This window comes from Narcine bancroftii, unplaced genomic scaffold (assembly GCF_036971445.1).
Source record: "Narcine bancroftii isolate sNarBan1 unplaced genomic scaffold, sNarBan1.hap1 Scaffold_598, whole genome shotgun sequence".
In the NCBI taxonomy this organism is placed as follows: Eukaryota; Metazoa; Chordata; class Chondrichthyes; order Torpediniformes; family Narcinidae; genus Narcine; species Narcine bancroftii.
This window is the reverse complement of record NW_027212128.1, coordinates 16,744-35,260: the sequence shown is the minus strand read 5'-3', so window position 1 is coordinate 35,260 and position 18,517 is coordinate 16,744. Positions and strand designations below refer to the sequence as shown.

The window sequence follows — 18,517 nt, the reverse complement described above, 5'->3', positions numbered from 1 at the left end:
TCCTGCTAATTTGTAGGGTTGATTGTCCTGGTTCCCCGTAATAAACAACCTTCTTCAACTGTCATTTCATGGCATCTTTTATCGTAAGGTTTTAGTTCTTCTGATATAGCTTTGGCCTCGGGCCACCCATTTAACGTGAAACAGAGGACCCTGGATAGTGTAGTTTCTTTTTGTAAGTATTTGCTGATAGATTTCGCTGTAATAGGCAAGTGGTGAAGTTGTTCTAGATTGAAAGCTGTAGCCTCCGCCGTCCATTTAATTCTTGTCGCTCTGTTCAGTTCCCGGTTGAGGTAAGTGAGATAGAGCGTCCGCATGGTTGTTTGGTGTTACTTGTTTCTGCTTCAAATCATGGTTTGAGCAAGGAATCGGCATAGGAGGAGTCAAGAGTTTGGTGGCATTCAGAGGAGGAGGGGCGAGGAGAGAGTGACTGGGTTAATTGGTTGAGGGCCAATGAAAAGAGGGTAAGATAGAGGAGCGACCTAGCATATGAGTAGCACAGAGAAGGAGTGGGGCTTTGAGGCTTTGGTGAGCCGAGGCTGAGGAGAGCAACTGCTGCAACCAAGGTAAGGAGAGAAGGGAATTCTAATCAAGGGTATTATTCTTAAAGCTAATGGAGTCAGCTCAGGCTGTGGATTGTTCCAACTGCAGGATGTGGGAAATCTGGGATTGTATACTTGTCCCAGACAATCACACCTGCAGAAAGTGCATTCGGCTCCAGCTCCTTACTGACCGAGTTCGGGAACTGGATAAACTTGGGTTATTCAGGAGGCTGAGGCAGAAATAGAGAGGAATTACAGAAAGGTGGTCACCCCAAATAGGCAGGATGCAGATACATGGGTGACTGTCAGAGGATGTAAAAGGAAGGGACCAATAATGCAGAGTACCCATGTGGAGGTTCCCCCCAACAATATGGATGCTGTTATGGATACTGCGGGTGGGGACGATCTACCAGGCGATGAGTCGAGGTGGTCAAGCCTCTGGCACAGAGATTGACTTCTTGGCTCAGAAGGGAAGGCTGAGGAGAGGAGACCATTAGTAACAGAGGATTTGTTGGTTAGGTGGACAGACAGGAAGTTTGCTGGGATGCATAGAGACTCCCAGATGGTATGTTGCCTCCCAGGTGCTAGGGTCAGGGATGTCTCAAATCATTTACAAAAGGTGTAGTTTTAAGGCTTTTGAAGAATATAAAGGTGGATAAGTCTCCGGGACGAGACGGGATCTTCCCCAGGACATTGAGAGAAGTGAAGGAGGAAATAGCAGAGGCTCTGGTGGTAATTTTCCAAATGTCATTAGATATGGGGATAGTGCCGGAGGATTGGCGCATTGCACATGTGGTTCCGTTATTTAAAAAGGGTTCAAAGAGGAAGCCTGGCAACTATCGGCCTGTAAGTTTGACGTCTGTGGTAGGTAAATTAATGGAGAAAATTCTTAGAGATAGTACTGATAAACATCTGGATAGACAGGGTCTGATCAGGAGCACTCAACATGGATTTGTGGGAGGGAGGTCATGTTTGACCAATCTGATTGAATTTTTTGAAGAGGTGACTAGGAATGTGGATGAGGGTAGCGCAGTGGATGTTGTCTATATGGACTTCAGTAAGGCCTTCGATAAGGTACCACATGGAAGGTTAGTTAGGAAGGTGCAGTCTTTAGGTATAAATTTTAAGATAGTCAAATGGATTGAACATTGGCTGAAAGGGAGAGGCCAGAGAGTGGTAGTGGATAATTGTCTCAGGTTGGAGGCCGGTGACCAGTGGTGTGCCTCAAGGATCTGTATTGGGCCCATTGTTGTTCGTTATATACATTAATGATCTAGATGATGGGGTGGTGAATTGGATTAGTAAATATGCAGACGATACTAAGATAGGTGGAATAGTGGATAATGAAGGTTTTCAAGGATTGCAGAGGGATTTGGGCTGCTTAGAAAAGTGGGCTGAAAAATGGCAGATGGAATTTAATGCTGATAAGTGTGAGGTGCTTCATTTTGGTAAGAAGAATCAGAATAGGACATACGTGGTAAATGGGAGAGCATTGATGAATACAGAAGAGCAGAAAGATTTAAGAGTAACGGTACATCGTTCCCTGAAGGTAGAAACTCACGTGAATAGGGTGGTGAAGAAGGCTTTTAGTATGCTGGCCTTTATCAATCATTGCATGAAATATAGGAGTTGGGAGGTGATGTTGAGATTGGATAAGACGTTGGTGCGGCCTAATTTGGAGTTCTGTGTGCAGTTCTGGTCGCCTAATTATAGGAAGGATATAAACAGAATGGAGAGAGTGCAGAGAAGGTTTACCAGAATGTTACCTGGGTTTAAGCATCTAGAGTATAGGGAGAGATTGGACAGATTAGGTCTTTATTCTTTGGAGCGTAGAAGGTTGAGAGGGGATTTGATAGAGGTATTTAAGATTATGAAAGGGATAGACAGAGTGGATGTGGATAGACTATTTCCGTTAAGAGGAGGAAAGATTAAAACAAGAGGACATGAGTTAAGAATTAAGGGGCAGAGGTTTAGAGGTAACATGAGGGGGAACTTCTTTACTCAGAGAGTGGTAGCCGTGTGGAACGATCTTCCGGGAGAAATAGTGGCGGCGGAGTCAATTGTATTATTTAAGAAAAGGTTGGACAGGTATATGGATGAGAAGAAGATGGAGGGTTATGGGCATTGTGCAGGGAGGAGGGACTAGAGAGGGGTGTTTGGTTCGGTGCGGACTAGAAGGGCCTAATGGCCTGTTTCCGTACTGTAATTGTTATGTTAATGGTATAAACAAGGAGGCTTACAACTGCCAAACTTTAAAAATTTTATTGAGCCGCACAATTAAGATACCTATCAGATTTTTATCAAACAAGGGAAAAGCCAGATTGGAGTAGATTAGAACTAGATAAAATAGGGGAAAAGATACCTGAACACATATATAAATGGGATGAAAAATTGGTACAATGTAGGAGTTCTCCAGTATTACATCATCTGCTCAATATTTGGAAGATTCATGTGGAAAGGAATAAAACAAATTACCAATTACCAAAACTAATAATGACGCAAAATCAGTTACTCCCTTTTACAATAGATAACCTTTCCTTTAGAGAATGGGAGAAAAAAGGGATCAAAAGAATGGAAAATTGTTTTTCAGGAAATAGATTATTATCCTTTGAACAAATGAAGGATAAATATAATATAACTCAAGATACAGCGCTGGCATATTACCAATTGAGATCCTACTTGAAGGACAAATTAGGAAGCAGTCTGAGGTTACCAGAGGGAAGTAACTTTGAATATGTGATTACAGATACAATGACAATCAAAAGATTTATAACAAATATGTATATTAAACTGCAAGAAAAGGAGAATGAGGAAACAAATGGTAAAACTAAACAAAAATGGGAACAAGATTTAAATATAAAGATAAAGAAGGAAACATGGGAGAAGTTATGCTCTGGAACGATGAGAAATACAATAAATACGTTACGTATGATACAATATAACTGGATACACAGGCTATACATTACACCTGAAAAGTTAAATAAATGGGACCCAACAGTATCTGACAGATGTTTTCGTTGTAAAAAAGAAATGGGAACAACAATTCATGCAATCTGGACATGTGAGAAAGTAGAAAAATTTTGGGAAGATCTAAACCAGAAATTAAATAAAATTGCAGAAAACAATATAGCAAAAAACCCAGAGATCTTCCTCCTAAGTAACATAAAAAATAAAGAATTTGGACTTGATTTGGATGGTGCACAAAAAAGATTTGTTAGGATAGCCCTAGCTGTAGCAAAAAAATGTATTATGTCAACCTGGAAATTGGAAGATAATTTGAGAATACAACAATGGTATATAGAAATGAATAAATGTATTCCATTAGAAAAAATAACATATAATTTAGAAATAATATTGAAATATTTGAACAAATATGGGAGCCTTACATGAAACACAATAGAGAAAACCTACCGGGGACATCTACCACCTAAATTAACGAAAGGAGAAGGAAATGAAAAGAATTGACTCAGTGGAATTTCTTGTTTATTTTTATTGTTTGACTGGTTTAATGTGTCTTAGATTTTGTACTTTAAATGAATGGGGGGGAGGTAGGGAGGGTGGGATGGGGGGGGGGAGAAAATGACACTATATATTTGAAAAGGAAAATGTATGTATCTTGGTCAGTGTGGTTTATGGTGTGAAAAATAAAAAAATAATAATAAAAAGAAATTGGAAAACAATTAAATAAATATTTTACATCTGCATTCACTGTGGAAGACATTAGTAATGACCCTGACAGACTGAGGCTTCGGGGAGTAGAGTTGATACAATTAAGATTACTAGAGAAATTGTGCTAGGTAAATTGAATGGATTAAAGATAGATAAATCTCCTGGACTGGACAAGGTACAGCTGTGAGTTCTGAATGAGGTGGCTTTGGTAATTGTAGATCCATTGGTGAAAATCTGCCAAAAATCAGTAGTCTCGGGCATGGTTCCATGGATTGTAAGGTTGCAAATGTGGTTCTGCTGTTAAGAAAGGTGGGAGACAAGAAAAAAAAGAAACTGTAAGCCTATTTGTCCGATGTCGGTTGTTGGGAAGATATTAGAGTCGATCCTCAAGGATGAGGTAATGAAATACCTGGAGATGCATTACAGGATAGGTCCTAGTCAACATGGATTTTTAAAGGGTAGATCCTGCCTGACCATCCTATTAGAGTTTTTTGAAGAAATCTCAAGTAGGATCGACAAAGGGGAAGCTGTGGATGTTGTATATTTTGATTTCCAAAAGGCTTTTGATAAGGTGCCGCATGTTAGGCAGATAAATAAGTTGAGAGCCCATGGAATTACAGGGACAATATTAGACTGGATAGAAAATTGGCTGATAGGCAGAAATCAAAGGGTTGAAATTAAGGGATCCCATTCAGATGGCTGCCTGTAACAAGCGGTGTTCCACAGGGGTTGGTCTTGGGGTCACTGCTGTTCATAATTTATATTACAGGCACACAATCTTTTACCCGGAACCCTTGGGGGTCAGCGTGTTCCAAATTTTGGATTTTTCCAGATTTCAGAAAGCTAGATTTAAGCCCACCTGAATTGTGCTGCCATATCCACCCCCAACCCCTTCCAGTCACCCTGCCATCTCCCCCATCCCCCCTCGCCTGCCCGACTCACGCTGCCGGTCTCTCACCTGCCCGACTCGCGCTGCCGGTCTCTCACCTGCCCGACTCGCGCTGCCAGTCTCTCGCCCAACGACTCATGCTGCCAATCTCTCGCCGGCCGACTCGCACTGTCGGTCTCTCGCCCGCCGATTTGCGTTGCCGGACTCTCACCCGCCTGACTGGGCTGCTGTCTCTCTCCCCACTTTCTGGATTTTGGAGCTTTCTAGATTTTAGATGTCTGGATAAAGGATTGTGTACCTGTAATGATTTGGATTGTGGAATGAATGGTTTTGTTGCCAAATTTGCGGATGACACCAAGGTAGATGGCGGAGAAGGAAGTGTTGAAGAAACCGTAAAGTTGCAGAAGGATGTAGACAGGTTGGGAGACTGAGCAAAAATATGACAGATGGAGTACAATGTTGAGAAGTGTCCAGTTCTACATTTTCACCATAGAAATAAACAGAGAACTATTTGGATGGGGAGAAAATTCAATCCTCAGAGGTGCAAAGACCCCTGGGTGACCTCCTGCAGGGAAATCTAAAAGTTATTGCCTAGGTGGGATTGGTAGAGAAGAAGGCGAATGCTAGCATTAATTTCAAGAGGAATAGTGTATAAGGATAGAGAGGGGTTGGTGAGGCTCTATGGGGCGCTGGTCAGACCCCATTTGGAGAATGACAGTTTTGGGCCCCCTATCTTAGGATGTAATGTTGGAGAAGGTGCAGAGGAGATTTACTAGAATGATTCCTGGAATGCAAGGGCTAAAGTGTTTGGGAAAGGTTTGTTATAGCAGGTCACACACAAACACTTGCTCACAAACTTAGAATGGACTGTTATTTGCAAAAAGCAACAAATGTAACAACATGCAGTGGCAGCTTTGTCTGGAAAACAGAATTTACTGTCTGGAAGGCCATGTGATTTTTGCAGGCAGAGAGGAGAAAAAAACAGGCTTTGCTCTCAGAGTTGGAGGCGGGTGAGAGAGAGGAGAGACACAGACATCAGTTCCAGAGGGACAAGGTGGCAAGCTTTAGGAAGATGGACTGGTCAAAGGAGGGGACTGGCTGCCCTCTCTTTCTCTTGGAGTAGGGGAAACGGAAAGGAATTCTATGGTTATTATCTAGAGAACCCTGAAGGGGGCAAGTTTGGTCACCAAGACACTGGAGTGGCTGATTAAAAAGGAATCAATTGTGGATGTCATGGATCAAGAAAACTCTCTGAAAATCAACAAGGACCCTCCTGTGGTAACCATCTACTGTTAAGCACCAAAACCAGGTGAACTTTATAAATGTTAAATTCTATGCACAGTACAATAATTGCCTCCTACCAGTGAGATTGGACGGTGACCCAGAGAACTTTGCTGCACTTACACACACATTACACACATGTGAGCTTTGAATTAGAAGGGGGTTAAGTAAGTCGATAGAGATAAGTTAAAGTTTGATTCTATTTTCATGTTCAAAGATAACTAAAAGCAACTTTTGTTTAAGTAACCATTTGTGGTGGTGCAAATCTATTGCTGTTGGGTTTGGGGGTCCTCGGGACTCGTAAAAAGGATAGAAATTAGTGTTTTTGTGAGTTTTAAGCTAATTTAAAGTTTGTTTGTGGAGAAACAGGATCAATGGAGGTTGATACATTTTTTGTCACAACCATCACCGGCAGAGCTGCAGAGCAAGAGAAAAGAGGAACTAATGGCTACTTCTAAGGAATTAAAACTGACAAGTTAAGCAATAGATGAGGAAAATACAAATACAGAGGATTATAGTGAAATACATTAGTGAGGGAAAATTTGTTGAGAAAGACAGAAAATTTTCCAGAGAATAGATCTGGTGAGTTGGAATTGGAATTGGAGAAATTGAGAGTGGAAGAAAGAGAAAAATGAAACATGTTAGAGCCTGAAAAACAGATTATATATGAGGCAGATGAAACTGAAAAACAGAGGAAATTTGAGTTAGAGGTAATTGAAAAGGACAGACAGTTTCAATTAGGGAAGTTAAAAATTGAGATGGAGAGAAAAGGATTAAGGCTGTAACTCTTGGGGAGAGGTTTTTGACTAGTAGAGGTAAATCTAGTTCCTCCTTTTGATGAGGGAGATATAGATGCATATTTTCAGCATTTTGAAAACGTTGCTGAGAGCTCAAAATGGCTAAAAGAAAAGTGGCCTCTAATGCTACAAAGTGTATTGAAGGGAAAAGCACAAATTGCATCCTCTAGCTTGACTGCAGCGCAAGTGGCAAATTCTGACACTGTTAAACAAGCAGTATTGAAATCTTATGAGTTGGTTCTAGAAGTGTAAAGACAAAAATTTAGGAGCTTGATGAAAACATGGAATCAATCTTATATGGATTTTGCTCTGAGGAAATCTGTATGTTTTGACCGTTGGTGCACCTCAAAAGGGATAAATAATGATTTTGACAGATTGAGAGAATTGATTCTAATTGAGGAAATTAAAAGGTGTGTCCCAAAGGAGATTAAATTGCATGTGGATGAGAAAGACATGGGGACGTGGCAAAAGGCAGCTAGATTAGCGGACAAGTTTGGTCTAATTCACAAAAATACATTGCAAATAATAGTCATTTTCAGAGAGTTAATGTGAAACAGATTAATAAACCTGCTCACGATGTTAACGTGGAGCAGGATAGTAGGCCTGAAATTAAGTCTGGAGAGAATGTTAAGAGAAAAGCTGAAGGTAAGGTGGGAAAGGACAGAACTTCTGGATTTGTATGTCATTTTTGTAAGAAACCTGGTCATTTGATTGTGAATTGTCTAGTCTTGAAAAAAAAACAAGAAAAGGAGCTTTTACCAGAAGCATTATTCAAACAGTGGGATTTAGGGAGAGCAGATGTTCCAACCTGGTAAGGATGTCAAGGATGTTTTCAAACCAGAGGGCTTTGTTTCAGTAAAGGAGAAAGAACCACAGGTTCCAGTTAAAATTCTTAGAGATAATGGGGCTGCTCAGTCACTGTTGTTAGAAAGTGTTTTAACTCTGGATCAAAGGACTGACATAGGGGAGACAACTTTGATTAAAGGTGTTGGAGGTGAGGTAGAGTCAATATTGCTTCACAATATTGTGTAAAATTCAGAATTAGTTAAAGGACCTGTTGTAGTGGGAGTAATTTCAAAGTTACCCATGCAGGGATTCTCATTTTTATTAGGGAATGAATTGACAGAGGATAAAGTTGGGTCAGTTTTGAGATTAACAAACCGGCCTAGTAAGGATGAGGTTAGAGAGGATTGTGAGATATATCCTGCATGTGCTGTAACAAGGTCTGTGACTAAGAAAATGATGAGATCCAATGATCATGGGTTCATTACCTTTAGCTTAATTTTGGAAAGGGATAGGTCAGGTCCGAATTTGAATGTCTTCGTGTGGGGGGAAGGCCAGATTTGTAGAAATGAGAAGGGATTTGCAAAGAGTTGTGTGGGCTGATCTTTTTGCCAGAAAGGATGTAGAGGAAAATTGGAGGATATTTAAAGGTGAGATTTTGAGAGTACAGGATCTTTATGTTCCAGTCTGGCCAAAAGGGAGCCATGGTTTTCAAGAAAAATTAGGAAGTTTGTTCAGGATAAGTGGGAGACCTATGCTAAATATATGAAGCAAAAGATTGATGAGATGTATGATTGTTACTTAGATTGCAGAAAGAACCTTAAGAGGGAAATTAGAAAGGCAAAGAGAAAGTATGAGGTCTCCATAGCTAAAAAAGGTGAAAATGCAGCCTAAGGGTTTTTACAGATACGTGAACAGTAAAAGGAGGGTTAAAGAAAAAATGAGTTCACTGGAAAATGGGAATGGTGGCTATGTGAGGAACCGTATGAGATGGGGGAAATATTGAACAATTTTTTCTCATCGTATTCATGAGGGAAAGGGACATTGAATTATGTGAGGCAAATGGCTTATTTATGGAAAGGATAGGGATTAGTAAAGAGAGGGTTTTGGAGCTTCTAGGATCAATAAAGCAGGATAAGTCTCCTGGTTCTGATGGGACTTTTCCCAGGATGTTAAAGGAGGTCAGGGAGCAAATAGCAACAATCACTGGAGGAGATTGTGGTGCCATGGGATTGGAGGGTTGCAAATGTAGTTCTATTGTTTAAAAAAGGCACAAGATGCAGGCCAAGTAATTATCCGCCAGTAAGTTTGACTTCGGTGGTGGGGAAAGTTATAGAGGGTATTCTTAGAGATAGTATATACAAATATCTGGACAGGCAGGGATTGATGAGGTGCACCCAGCATGGGTTTGTGAAGGGAAAGTCATGTTTGACAAACCTTGCTGAGTTTTTTGAAGAGGTGACAAGAAAAGTGGATGAAGATAGGGCAGTTGACGTGATCTATTTGGATTTTAGTAAGGCTTTTGATAAGGTTCCACATGTAAGGTTAGTAAGGAAAGTTCAGTCACTAGGGATTAATAGAGAGATAGTGAGATGGGTTCAGAGATAGCTGGAAGATAGACAGCAGAGAGTCATGGTGGACAACTGTCAGGATGGAAGCCTGTGATGAGCGGTGTGCCTCAGGGATGAGTGCTGGGTCCCTTTTTATTTATCATTTATATTAATGATTTGGAGGAGGGGGTGGTTAACTGGATAAGCAAATATGCAGATGAACTGAAAATAGGAGGAGTGGTGGATAGTGAGGAAGGTTTTCTTGGATGAGAGAAGGATTTGGTTTGTTTGAAAGAGTGGGCTGAAAGATGGCAGATGGAATTTAATGTAGACATGTACAAGGTGCTGCATTTCAGAAAAAAATAACCAGAATAGGACATATGCAGTTAAGGGGAGGCCATTGAGGAATGCAGAGGAACCGAGGGATCTTGTAGTTATGGTACAGAGTTCACTGAAGGTGGATTCCCATGTAGACAGGGTAGTTAAGAAGGCATATGGTATGCTGGCTTTCAGAAATCATAGTATATTGCAGCTGGGAAGTGATGCTGCAATTGTTTAAGGTGTTGGTGAGGCCTGTTCTGTGCTATGGTTATGGTTATATGTTTGGAGTATTGTGTTCAGTTCTGGTCTCCAAATTATAGGAAGGATAGAGATAAGGTGGAGCAGGTTCAGAGAATATTTATAAGGATGTTGTCTAGCTTACTGCATCTGAAGTATAGAGAAAGATTAAGGAGACTCGGACTTTATTCATTGGAACGTAGACGGTTGAGGGGGGATTTAACAGAGGTATTTAAAACTATGAAAGGTGTAGATAGACTAAACATGAGTAGACTTTTTCCCCTGAGGGAAGGGGGGGTTGGAACAAGAGGGCAAAAGTGAAGTGTAAGGGGGAAAATCTTTAGGAGAAATGTTAGAGGATGCTTCTTCACTCGAAGAGTGGTGGCAGAATAGAATGATCTTGCAGAGAAGATTGTTGTGGCAGGGTCCTTTCTGTCATTTAAGAGAAGGTTGGATGTGTACATGGATATGAGGGGGTTGGCGGGTTATCTGCGGAAAATGGGGGGAGGAGCTAGTGGAGTTGTTTAAGTGAACCAGTGTGGACCCAAAGGGCCAACATGACTTGTTTCTGTGCTGTAAACTGTTATATGGTTATATCTGTTGGTGCTGGGTTTTGGGGTCCTCTGAACTCATAACGCTAACATTTTGCAACTCTTGTGTTGTATTGGTTGAGTATAGGAGAATGTCTCATAGAGACATTTTGTATATTGAAAGGTTTTGACATAGTGAATGTGGATAAGATGTTTCCCTTGGTGGGTGAATTGAGGACAAGGGGTCATAGTCTTAAAATGAGAAGTTATCCAATTAAAACAGTGAGGAGGAAGAACTTCTTTAGTCAGAGAAGTGTGGATCTGTGAAACTCACTTCCACACAAAGCAGTGGAGGCCAGATCACTGGGAGTATCTAAACAGGAAATGGATATGTATTTCATTATCAAGGGCAATAGGGAAAAGGCTGGTAATTGGATCTAGGTGTGAGCAAAGTTCAGCTTAGTGTAGAGTAACGGAACAGACTTGATGGGCCTAGTGGCCTGTTTCTGTTCTTTTTTCTTGGGACCAGACCGATTACGGCACTGGACCCAATCTTCATAGAAACATAGAAACATAGAAGATAGGAGCAGGAGTAGGTCATTCGACCCTTCGAGCCTGCTCCGCCATTCAACGAGATCATGGCTGATCTTAAAGTTCAGTACCCCGTCCCTGCCTTCTCTCCATAACCTTTAATACCCTTATACTGAAGAAATATATCTAATTCCCTCTTAAATTTATTTAATGAACCTGCCTCTACTGCCCTCTGTGGCAATGAATTCCACAGATTCACCACCCTCTGGGTAAAGAAATTCCTCCTCATCTCGGTCCTAAATGGTTTGCCTATTGTGATATAGAGAATTTAGGTTAAAAAGACTTAAGTTAAAATGTGATGATTAATCAGAAACAGGGAAGCCAGAACGGACAGAGAGTTTACTAGCAGTCAAGGACAGAAGGAGCTGCTGAATATGTTTTTTTAAACCTATCTTTTCATGGTCATAGTGAGAGACATGCAGGAGACAAAGGATTGATAAGAAGTGTGAGAAACAGAATTCAGTGAATGTAGAGTTCACAGCGTACGTAACGAACGTGATAATTAATAATGCAGTTATACTTAGAATGTTTTTGTAATACTAACCAATTAAAACAGTATTAATAAGAAGGGGAAGGGCAAATAATAAAGGTATAAAAATCAATGCACTGTATGTATCGGGGCTTAACTGGTGAGAAACCAGTTGAGTCCAACTCTGCAGACTTGTAAATAAAGCTTGTCGTGTCATCAGTTTTAAAGAGACTCATGTGTGAGAAGTTTTATTTCTGACAAATGGGGGCTCGTCCGGGATCTACACTCCGGCCGTGAGGGGAGGCGAGAAGAGGGACATCGGAGGCGGTGCACCCCGCTGAGTTCAGCGGCTCCTAGTCCCTTGCTCGTCGCTTCGGGCGGCTTGAGCGAGTGGTATCCGGACAGGGTGACACGACAAGACGGAGAGGAGAAGGGTGACGGTTCAATCCCCGGGAAGACACCGGTAAGTGACGACTTACGATTGTGGTGTGGGGATTGGGTAACAGGTGTAACGGGATACACCTGTTTGGATAAAAACCTAACGGAATAGATTAAGTATAGATCTTTTGTCGTTGTGTGAGAACCCTGTCGCGGGACTCTAGGATAGACCCCAGGGAAACCTCGGCGGTAACCGAAGGAGGGACAGCACCTCCGACGAAGTGCCGAGAAGAGAGGGGTCAACCCCAGGAAAACCTCAGCGGTAACCGAAGGAGGGACAGCACCTCCGACGAGGCGTCTGAGAGGAAGGGAGTAGGGTCCAGAGCGAGAGGGTCCTCAGCAACGATAAACAGATCTAGGTGGGAAAATGGGAGGATCAAAATCTAAGGGCTCGTCTGAAAATTCAGGACAATTCCTGGGAGTACCCCTTGACAGCCCTTTGGGGAGAATGTTTGAAAATTGGGATAGTAATAGATATCGGGACAAAAACAAGAAAAAGATGGTCCAATATTGTCTCCTTTGGTCAAAACAACCTATTAAAGGTTCCTCGGTCTGGTGGCCGAAATTTGGATCTGATGAGGATTGGGTTAGACAAGCATTAAACATATATGTAAATTCGAGACCAAAGGTGAATCAAGAAGAGTCAGCATATGCATTTTGTTGGGTTCCCTGGCCAGGATCCTTAACAGAATGTTTTAAATTGAGAGTGGCAGGAGAAAAGAAATGGGAACCTCTGGACAACCTTCCCCCTCCTTATATTCCCCCGGTGCCTACTGCGCCCGAGGAAAGCTTATTACCGGAGGGGAAAGGTGATGAATCTGATTGCCCCGAAGGGGGCCGGGATAAAAAGGATGAATTAAGGGAGTCGGACCCTAAACTTCCACCGGTAAACCGACCCTGGACAAGATCCCAGACTGGTCCAGGACCGTCAAAGTTTTCAATAAACCTAAATCCCCTGAGAGAAGTTCCTATGGGAGGACCGGGAGGGGGAACGGGATATGTGAATGTTCCCCTAACTAGTACAGAGGTGCGGGGATTTAAGAAAGAAATGAAAAAGTTATTGGAAGATCCTATAGGACTGGCTGAACAGCTTGACCAATTCTTGGGACCAAACACATATACGTGGGAACAGATGCAGGCAATAATGGGAACATTATTTTCACCCCAGGAGAGGCAGATGATTCGACGGGCTGCCCTCCTCATGTGGGAATATGAACAACCTGGGGACCCTAGACCCCATGAACAAAAATATCCCTTAAATGAACCCAGGTGGGACAAACGAACACCCGAGGGATTGGCAAGTATGAGACAATATAGAGAGTGGACAATTAAAGGGATACGGGAGGCTGTGCCAAAGGGTCACAATTTTACCAAGGCATTTGGGAACCACCAGGGGAAAGACGAGTCCCCTACTGATTTTTTGGAGAGGGTGAGAAAGAATGTCCAACAGTATGCTGGTGTGGACCCTAGTACACCAATGGGCTTATTCGAATTGAATTTGTTTCCAAATCATGGCAAGACATTAGAAAGAAACTAGAAAAGGAGGAGGACTGGAGTGAAAAACCCCTAAGTGAACTGTTAAAAAAGGCACAAAAAGTATATGTGCAGAGAGAAGAAGAAGATCAAAAGAAGGCGACAAAGGTTATGGTACAGACTATCCGACAGATGAATGCTGAATCCAGAGGGGAAAGAAAACAAAACCTTCCTCTAAACAATCCAAAATATCCAAGAGAGGGAAGACCCCGGAGATTTGTTAAATGCTATTACTGCAATGAGGAAGGACACTTTAAGAGGGAATGCCCCCGATACAAGAGGGAATTGCGTGCCCTCGAACTTATGGAAGAAGATTAGGAGTGTCAGGGGTTCCAAATGTTAGGGACCAAATATAAGAGGGAACCCCTGGTAAAACTAAAAATTGGTCCCAAGGGAGAAGAGGTGGTGTTTATGGTGGACACAGGAGCGGAACGAAGTAGTGTAATAACTGTGCCAATCGGAACTGAGCCTATAAAAAGTAATTTGACAATTTCTGGGATAGAAGGAGCTCCCAGAATGGTATCAATAATTCCCCAAGTAACAGTGAAACTGGAAGAAAGAGAAGGGGTACAAGACCTCTTGTTATTACCTTCGGCTGGATTTAACCTCCTAGGAAGGGACTTACAGGCTCTCCTAGGTTTGGGTGCTCTCCCTGTGGACGGAGAAGTGCGAGTCCACCTCTGCGCTTTAAAGGAAGAGGATGAACGGCAGATTGACGAGAGAGTCTGGTATAAGGAGGGAAATCGAGGAGGTCTGGACATCCCACCTTTACATGTCACATTAATACCAGGTCATCAGCCGGTAATTGAGACTTTAATACGAGACGGACTATTAGAAGAATGCATGTCACCTTATAACACCCCTATACTCCCAGTAAAAAAGTCAGATGGATCCTATCGCCTAGTTCAGGATCTAAGAAGTTTGAATGCTATTGTTCAGACCCGCCACCCAGTGGTGCCTAATCCCTATACTATTATGAGTCGGATTCCCCCAGACCATGAGTGGTTTAGTGTTATCGACTTGAAGGATGCCTTCTGGACTTGTCCGTTAGAAGAGGAAAGTAGAGATATGTTTGCGTTTGAATGGGAAAATCCATGGACAGGTAAACGGAGACAGTTTCGGTGGACTGTATTGCCCCAAGGGTTCACTGAATCTCCAAACCTGTTTGGACAAATGCTAGAACAAATCCTGATGGACTATCCACAATCTGATGATTCCCAACTAATGCAGTATGTGGATGATTTACTATTATCAGGACCCAAGGAACAAGAAATGAGGAGAGAGACCATTAGACTCTTGAATTATCTGGGGAAAAAGGGTCTACGAGTGTCCAGAAACAAGTTACAGTTTGTTGAGAAAACTGTGATATATCTGGGACACCAGATAAGTAAAGGACAGAAACGGATTACCCCTGAACGAATTGCGGGAATCACTAGAATGCCTTTACCCCGTAATAAGAAGGAAATAAGACAATTCCTGGGACTCTTAGGATACTGTAGGTTATGGATAGAGGACTACTCAGCTTTGGTGAAGTTTATGTATGATAAACTGACAAATGAAAATGACTATCCATTGAAATGGACCCAGGAGGAGGAGGGATGGTTCGAGGACTTGAAACATCGCCTAACACGAGCCCCAGTGCTCACTCTGCCCTCTTTAAAACAGCCCTTCCAGCTATTTGTCACTCATAACCAAGGAACAGCTGTGGGAGTTTTAACACAGGAAAAAGGCGGTCAGCGACACCCAGTGGCTTTCCTTTCCAAAATGATGGACCCAGTGTCTCGCGGATGGCCGACGTGTATCCAGGGAGTAGCGGCTGCTGCTCTGTTGGTAGAAGAAACACGTAAACTTACTTTTGGAGGAAAGATGACTGTGTACACCTCCCATTCTGTGAGTGTTTTATTAACACAAACTGCCCATCGATGGCTGACTGATTCTCGTATATTAAAGTATGAAACCATTTTAATGGTTGGAGAAGATTTACAGTTTGCAAAAATTAATAGCTGCAACCCAGCTCAGTTTTTATACGGCAGTGAAACAGAGAAAGAGGTGGAGCATGACTGTCGAGTTGACAGATCTTCAGACCAAGACCCGAGAAGACCTTTGCGACACTCCGCTGGGAGAAGGATATGAATTCTACATTGACGGCTCCGCCAGATGTGTTGACGGAATGAGAAGAAATGGGTATGCTATAATAGAAGGAAATACTTGGAAAGTAGTAGAATCCTTGTGTAGAATACTGGCAAAGAAAATTGGAACGATTTACACAGATTCCAAATACGCATACGGGGTAGTGCATACCTTTGGTAAGATCTGGAAGGAGCGTGGTCTAATTACATCAAGAGGAAAGGAATTGGCACACGAACAGATGATTACTCTGACTTTAGAAGCCTTAACATTACCCCAAGAAATAGCAGTGGTCTACATACCAAGCCATCAAAGGGGAGATAACCCGACAGCAATTGGAAACAGACTGGCTGATGAAGAAGCCAAAAGAGCAGCCATGCAACAAGAAGTCCGTTTGCTGACTTTAATCCCAATAAGGCAAGGCATAAAGACAGCTCCCATTTTCACTGCTAAGGAAGAAAAGAACATGGATCAGCTGGGCGCAAGCCAATTACCTGATGGAACATGGAAAACACCAGATGGAAGAACTGTTCTAAATAAAGAAATAACTCGCAACATTTTAAAACACCTGCATCAACAGAGCCACTGGGGCACTCAAGCCTTATGTGACACAGTGCTTCGAGAATATGTGTGTAAGGGAATCTACACCTTGGCCCAACAAGAGGTGCAAAATTGTTACCTATGCACAAAAATTAATAAGAAGATAATGAGGACAGGGACCATGGGAGGTCAACCATTAGCCATACGCCCTTTTCAACGTATCCAGATCGACTTCACAGAGTTATCTCAAGTTCAAAGATGGAAATATCTGTTGGTGATAATAGATCACTTTACCCGATGGGTAGAAGCCTTCCCAACAATAAATACTACAGCCTCTACAGTAGCTCGCATCCTCCTAGAGCAGATAATCCCCAGATATGGTATAATGGATTCTATAGACTCAGACAGGGGTCCACATTTTTCTTCAAAAATCCAGCAATTGATTTGTGATGCATTACAGGTCTCTTGGAAATTACATACCCCTTGGCATCCACAAAGCTCAGGGAAGATCGAGCGTATGAATGGAACACTAAAAATCCAATTGACAAAGTTAAAGGTGGAAACTAAAATGCCTTGGATAAAGTGTCTGCCCCTAGCCTTATTGAGAATTCGTACTGCCCCACGAAAAGATGTAGGGCTGTCCCCTTATGAAATGATGTTTGGGCTTCCCTTCTGGAGTACAGTTGAGGGGTGTCCCACCTTGGGGGAAGGGGATATATTTGTTAGGAACTATTTACAGGCACTGTCACGCTCTCTTACAGATTTACGAAAGAGAGGACTATTGGCACAAACACCGCCTCTAGACTTTTCTTTACACATAGTGGAACCAGGAGACTGGATTCTTATCAAGACCTGGAAGACTGAAAAACTCCAGCCCCAGTGGGAAGGTCCATACCAAGTTCTCTTAACTACAGAAGCTGCAGCACGAACAAGAGAGAAGGGGTGGACACACGCATCCAGATTTAAGGGACCTGTAGAGGCGCCACAGGACCCTGATACGAACTCAGATTGGACTTGTATTCCTGGAGAAAAACCTCTTACCTTACGATTTCGCAAAAAGACTTAATTCACAATGTTATTGTTATGTTCTTTGATTTTTCTTAGTTTGCCTATGTCTTTATCAGGTGTGAAATGTAAGAAATGCAGAGATACAGTGGTCCTGTTTCAGGACCACATTTGGGGAAGAAAGGAAGGTAATTTCAGACTTGGTTCTTATCCACTGTTTTTGAAACTAATTGCCTACCCCTGTCTAATAGCAGTATTCAGTTTTGGAATTGTACCACTTCCACCATCGCAGGAGACCCTGTAAGACTTTTATTTCAGCGTGAGATTAATGTATCATAAAACATTTCTCTTCCCTAGCTTAGAATCCCCATTCATATCTATACATATATTCAACACATTTTAAAGAGAGAAAGGGGTGGATTGTGATATAGAGAATTTAGGTTAAAAAGACTTAAGTTAAAATGTGATGATTAATCAGAAACAGGGAAGCCAGAACGGACAGAGAGTTTACTAGCAGTCAAGGACAGAAGGAGCTGCTGAATATGTTTTTTTAAACCTATCTTTTCATGGTCATAGTGGGAGACATGCAGGAGACAAAGGATTGATAAGAAGTGTGAGAAACAGAATTCAGTGAATGTAGAGTTCACAGCGTACGTAACGAACGTGATAATTAATAATGCAGTTATACTTAGAATGTTTTTGTAATACTAACCAATTAAAACAGTATTAATAAGAAGGGGAAGGGCAAATAATAAAGGTATAAAAATCAATGCACTGTATGTATCGGGGCTTAACTGGTGAGAAACCAGTTGAGTCCAACTCTGCAGACTTGTAAATAAAGCTTGTCGTGTCATCAGTTTTAAAGAGACTCATGTGTGAGAAGTTTTATTTCTGACACCTATTATCCTCAAACCATGGCCCCGGGTTCTGGATTTTCCCATCCTTGGAAACATCCCATCTGCATCCATTCTGTCCAGTCCTGCCAGAATTTTATATGTCTCGATGAGATCCCCTCTCAATCTTCTAAACTCTAGCGAGTACAATCCCAATTTGCACAATCTTTCCTCCTAAGTCATCCCTGCCATTCCAGGTATCAGCCTGGTGAATCGCCTCTGCACTCCCTCCATTGCAAGAACATCCTTCCTTAGATAAGGTGACCAAAACTGCACACACTACTCCAGGTGGGGTCTCACCAAGGCCCTGTCCAGCTGCAGTCAG

At 42.1% G+C, this 18,517-nt stretch overlaps 1 long non-coding RNA gene across 1 annotated transcript; it reads left to right on the top strand.

Moving 5' to 3' along the window:
• Window positions 1–11,988: 11,988 nt before the first annotated feature.
• LOC138751017 (uncharacterized) lies at window positions 11,989–18,167 on the top strand. The gene is made up of 2 exons (XR_011349666.1): window positions 11,989–12,119; window positions 17,056–18,167. It is a non-coding gene; the product is annotated as an uncharacterized lncRNA (long non-coding RNA).
• The last annotated feature ends 350 nt before the right edge of the window (window positions 18,168–18,517 follow it).